Source organism: Odocoileus virginianus, chromosome 1 (genome assembly GCF_023699985.2).
Source record: "Odocoileus virginianus isolate 20LAN1187 ecotype Illinois chromosome 1, Ovbor_1.2, whole genome shotgun sequence".
NCBI lineage: Eukaryota > Metazoa > Chordata > Mammalia > Artiodactyla > Cervidae > Odocoileus > Odocoileus virginianus.
This window is the reverse complement of record NC_069674.1, coordinates 105,303,312-105,309,570: the sequence shown is the minus strand read 5'-3', so window position 1 is coordinate 105,309,570 and position 6,259 is coordinate 105,303,312. Positions and strand designations below refer to the sequence as shown.

The window sequence follows — 6,259 nt, the reverse complement described above, 5'->3', positions numbered from 1 at the left end:
TTTCTCCAGGAGATTGCTAGCTGACACCTGATCACAGCCAGGAGCATTTAGTGCGCACATGTGGGTTTGTGCTCATAACGGCGTTGGTGCCAAGGAATGTTTCCTTCACTGTCACTGGCTAATGGGAAAGTACTAGGGTGAATTAACTTATAAGAGATGTGCTTTCATCTAGAGCAGGCCAGATGGCACCGCAGCACACTCACTAATGAAGTTTCACAGTCGCTCCAATACAGGGAAGTGAGGGGAGCTGTGAATCATTGCAGACACAGGGCAGTAGACACAGCGATGCAATTCAAGACTGCATTCTCTGCTGCATCCAAGTATGATTCAACTTAAATTATACTGGTTTTGTGTTTGGTATGTTATTTGTAGGTGTTTTCCATATCACATCTGCATGAGAGCTAAAGGAATTTATACTTGGCCTTAATATCTTGTGAGAAGGCTGCGTGAGCCCTTCCCCTCCCCATAAAAGAAGTTTGAGAAACACAACCCAAATGCCTCCGTTTCTAACTGCTGTACAGGTGACCTTGAGAAAATTTCTTAAACTTTTTAAACCTTAGTGTTCTTCTTCGAAAACAGGGATAATATTGGTCTCTACTTTATATAGTTTTAAAAATAAAATTAAATGAGATAGCTGGTGATAATTAAATGATAAAAAATTAAATGACAAATCTAAAAAATGTTTAGTGCTGTGAGTTATATGGTTATAAACTAAAAGCATATTATTATTAATATTACTAGGCAAAGTGAAAGCAAGCGATATGTATTAGGCAACTCTGTCCCTGAAGAAATTCGTATGCTTGGAATATATCTACAGTGTAAAACTGTTCATTAAAATAAATTCTTTTTCCCTGTGGTTTTGCAAAACCAGGCTTCTTGCAGAAATGTTTAGTGTTTCAGTCCTGAAAGAATCAGAATATGTGTTGATGGCTCTGTCTTTCAACTATCAGCCTTTTAATGGAGCTACCAGCCCTGCCTGGAATAGGTGGCCCATGACTCCTGGAACTCCAAATGGATTCCAGAATAGCCTTTGCTGTCAGGCACACCAGGGTGCTTCTGCTTTAGAAAGTGATTCTTTCGTTTTATTTTTTATGGCTTTGTATTTTTTATTTAATTTTCAAAATTTCATATTGAAATATAGTTGATTTACAATGCTGTGTTAATTTCAGGTGTACAACCAGATGAGCGAGTTATATTTTATATATATATGTATATACTGGAGTGCCTATATATATTTATATAAATATATATCTATTTAATATATAAATATATGAGTTATTTATATAGCTCAGCTGGTATAATATATATATATAATACATATTATATATATAATATAAATATAATACATATTATATATATATAATATAAATATATGAGCTATTTATATAGCTCAGCTGGTATTATATATATATAATACATATTATATATATAATATAAATATAATACATATTATATATATATATATAATATAAATATATGAGCTATTTATATAGCTCAGCTGGTGAAGAATCTGCTTTCAAATCAGGAGATCCTGGTTTGATTCCTGAGTCAGAAAGATCCCCTGGAGAAGGGACAGGCTACCCACTCCAGTATTCTTGGGCTTCACTGGTGGCTCAGCTGGTAAAGAATCTGCCTGCAATACTGGAGACCTGGGTTCAATCCCTGGGTTGGGAAGATCCCCTGGAGAAGGGACAGGCTACCCACTCCAGTATTCTGGCCTGGAGAATTCCATGGACGGTATAGTCCATGGGGTTGCAAAGAGTCGGACACGACTGAGTGACTTTCACTTTTGCTTCCCAGGTGGTACTACTGATAAAGAATATACCTGCCTGCCAACGAAGGAAACGTAAGAGATGCAGGTTCGATCTCTGGGTCAGAAAGATCCCCTGGAGTGGGAAATGGCAACCCACTCCAGTATTCTTGCCTGGAGAATTCCATGGACAGAGGAGCCTGGTGGGTTACAGTCCATTGGATTGCAGAATCAGACATGACTGAAGTGACTGAGCGCACATGCATATATATGCATGTTATATGTGTGTATATATACATATATATATATACATATATATATTCTTTTTCAGATTCTTTTCCCTTACAAGTTATTGCAAAACATTTAATACAGTTTTTTGTGCTATACAGTAGGTCCTTGTGGTTTATTTTATGTATGGGTATATTATTTTAGTATGCAAATATGTTAATCCAAACTCCTAATTTATACCTCCACCAGTTTCACCTTTGGTAACCATAAATTTGTTTCCTCTCTATGTGAGTCTATTTCTGTTTTGTAGATTAGTACATTTGTATCATTTTTTAATAAAGATTCCACACATAAGTGATATCATATGATGTTTGTCTTTGTATGACATTTCACTTAGCATGACAATCTTTCCATCCATGTTGCTGCAAATGGCTTAGAAATTTAGAGATGCACCCAGTGCATCTCTAAATCCCGACCTGACTTACACCCGTCCCCACCCTCCTTCTTTTTGTTGACTCAGGGGTTTTTGATTGTAGGGACCCTTGTATTCCCCCCAGCGTCCGTCCCCTGGGACTGCAGGCTCCTACATACAGAGGGCGCTCCTCCAGGGACATTTTTCCAGCTTCCTCCTGGTTTAGTGGACAGATCCAGGAGGGGAGCCTATTCCCACAGGACCCTTATGTTCTCATTATTGGATTCCCTCCACCATGTCGTCTTGTTGCCTGAACGACACCTGGGTGGTTCAGACTTGGAGGTACTGCTAGATCTACCAACTGCATGTTTCTAGAGGCCATCATTAGACTCCAACAGACGTCTAAAATATATCATCATTCCAAAAGGCGTGTCTTGGGCCAGGCTCTAATTTCCCGTCTCCTCAGCTGCCTGAAGTTGCCTTTAGTGTGACAATGACTTGCCCTGAAGTCGTAAAAGAGTAAACTTCCTTGCAGATGAGGACAGCGTGGGGACCCACCAGGGTTGGGGGCCTGGAAGAGGCTGCATTCTTTAAGCAGGAGATGCGAAGGCGGTCTCTGTGACAGGCTCATTACCAGCATGGATGATTGACAGAAAGGAGGTGCAGACTTGAACAGATACCTTAAAAAATGAAAGCGTGTATGTAGTAAACCCATGCACAGGTGTGTGACAGCATGATCAAAGAGAGAGGTGAAAGCAAAGGCCTGGTGAGGTTGCGTTGCTCACTCATTCTATAGGCACAGAAGAGCGAATTCCGGAGATGTGCAACCACAGGGCTCTTTATCTACTCTGCTGGATGGGATCCTGGTGCAATGTCTCTGGGAAACAGGTAGGCTTGAACTCCTGAAGTAAAATATTTGCATGCCTTGACCTTTGCAATTTTACCTGTTGAAACATACCTGAGAGGAACATTCACAGAAGAAAGCCAAGAATGTTCATGGCCTCCTGGCCCATGATGGCACAACTTGGATCACTCTGGGGGACCTTAGCTGGAGAATGGACTGGTCAGCTCTGTCTATTCCCAAGTGGAAAAACTTCTGCCATTCTAACAAACAAATGCCAGAAACATGTGAAACTGAGGAGGAATCCCACAACATCAGATTAACTGAAAAATTCCCCCAAATTATATATGGCTTGATAACAGATATACAAAATTTGAAATAATATAAGTTAATATTATTTGTGAATACATATGCATGCATATTCAAGCTTTGAGTTATGTCTGAGTCTTTGCGACTCTACAGACTATAGCCTGCCAGACTTCTCTGTCTGTGGATCCAGGCAAGAACACTAGCGTGGGTTGCCATTTCTTACCCCAGGGGATCTTTCCGACCCAGGGATTGAACCCACATCTCTTGCATTTCCTGCGTTGCAGGTGGATTACTTACCACTGTGTACACTTTACCCATGTGCACGCTGGACTTCCCAATGGCACACCGGTAAATATATATATAAACATATATGTACATATATTAAATATAATATGTATTACATTTATATAATATTATATACAATATTATATTATTTATATATTGTAAAGTATATTCATATATGCTTATATTATATATATAGTATAGTATATTATATTATTACATAGTATATATAACATATATGTATAATATATATACATAACATATATAAATATATAAATACATATAATATATATAATATATAATATATATTACATGTATAATATACACATATATTATAAATATTATATTTATTATATATTTATATTCATATATTTATTTATATTTACAGTTTATATACTTTATATATTTATATATATTTATACTATTCATATATATTTATTTCTATATTTCTATAATCTGTATATTTTTATATTTATATTATACTCATATTAATATATAATGTATTATATATTATATAATGATACATTATATACTATATATATTATATTTATATATTTATATAATATATAATTAAAATATATAATATAGTTATAAAATTAATTTATAATATGTAATATAAATTATAAACAACATTATAATTATAATTATAAGTATGATTGTAATATATATAATTGTAATGATAATATATATAATTATATATAATTATTATGTATAATATATTATATATATTTATATATTATTATATATATGAAGTATATTTATATGATATAAATCTATATAAGATGTATATTTATATATTTAACATATATATTAAATATAAAATATTTATATTATATAAATATATATTTCACATATATATAAGGTAAGATACTCCAGGGATCCTGTCTGGAGAGAAGCAGAGCATCAGCAGATGTTATGACTTTGCGGCCATCCTAGAGTGGTTTGCTGAGTGGGTGGACCCTATCTTTCTGCTCTTTGATCTCCACAAGTTTGACATCTCCAAAGAGCTCTCTGAAGTCATCAAGGCCCTCAAGAATCACGAGGACAAGACCCGCATGGTGCTGAATGAGGCTGACCAGATCAAGATCTCATGAGCTTCTGGGTTCATGGGGGCCTCATGTGGTCTCTGGGGAAGATCATCAGCACCCCCCTAGGTGGTCAGGGTGTTCCTTGGCTCCTTCTGGTCCCACCCGCCTCTCATCCCAGACAACCACAAACTCTACAAGGCCGAGGAACAGGACCTCTTCAAAGACATCCAGTATCTGCCTCCAAAGGCTGCTGTCAGGAAACTCAGTGACTTGACCAAGAGGCCATGGCTCGCCGCGGTCCATGCCTACCTCATCAGCTCCCTCAAGAAGGAGATGCCCAATGTCTTTGGGAAGGAGAGCAAGAAGAAACAGCTGATGAACAACTTGAGCGATATTTGCCTGAAGATTGAATAAAAGCATCAGATTTCTCCCCTGCCCATGATGTTGTAGCTTCCACAAGATGCAGGAACTCTTGCAGACCCAGAGCTTCAGCAAGTTCTAGGCCCTGAAGCCCAAGCTCCTGGACACAGTGGAGGACATGATGGCCAATGACGTCACCTGGCTGATGGCGACGGTGCACCAGGAGGAGCCCCTGATGCCGGCCCGGGCTGTGAAGGGCGGACCCTTCCCCAGCACCATGAACAGACCCTTTGGGATCAGCTATGGTGACGGGGCCTGCTAGGGCATCGGCTATGTCGAATGGGTGGTGAGCAAGGACAAGTCCACCTATGATGAGATCTTCCACACGCTGCACCCAGTCAGTGCTAAGAAGGAGATGGTGAGGTCCCAGCTGCCCCACACCGTGCTGGGGAAGATCTGGAAGCCAGCCAACACGGACCAGGGTGGGCTGCTGCATGGCGAGGCATTTACCCTGGACAACCACCTCATCAAAGCCAAGCTGGTGGGCCGCGAGCTGTCCCCGCACCTGATCCTGCCCTCTAAGTGGAGGTACGAGTGAGCACCCTGCCGGCTGCGTCTGCCACCTCAGTGCCCCGCCAGGCAGAGACTGGGGAGGGGAGTCTGCAGTTCCCAAGACCAGAGGATTGAGTGCTGTTTCCTCAGCTCGCAAGCCACAGTCTTTCTGTTAAGGCTACTCCTGGTGAGGCGGGGGAGATACTTGTATGTGAATGATGGAATTTTGTGCATGAGAACTATAGATATTTTTAATATACAATGTTAAAAAATATGCTTAGAATACTTACAGTAGCCTGCAGTTAGGCAAAATCATCTAACACAAGCCTACTTTTACAATGAAGTGTTTATTGAACACTGTACTGGAAGAGGGAATAGCATGGTGATCTGGGTCCAGTGTGGTTTTGAGTGTGTGGTTTGTTGACTTTGTGATTGTGGAGCTGATGGGCGCTGTGGCTGTAGCCCTTGCCAGCAGTAGGGGAGGGGATCATAGCACC

General features: G+C 39.4%; 1 pseudogene; it reads left to right on the top strand.

Annotated features, from left to right (window-relative positions):
- The first annotated feature begins 2,685 nt into the window (after positions 1-2,685).
- LOC110141157 (EH domain-containing protein 1 pseudogene) lies at positions 2,686-5,808 on the top strand (annotated as a pseudogene).
- Positions 5,809-6,259: the final 451 nt, after the last annotated feature.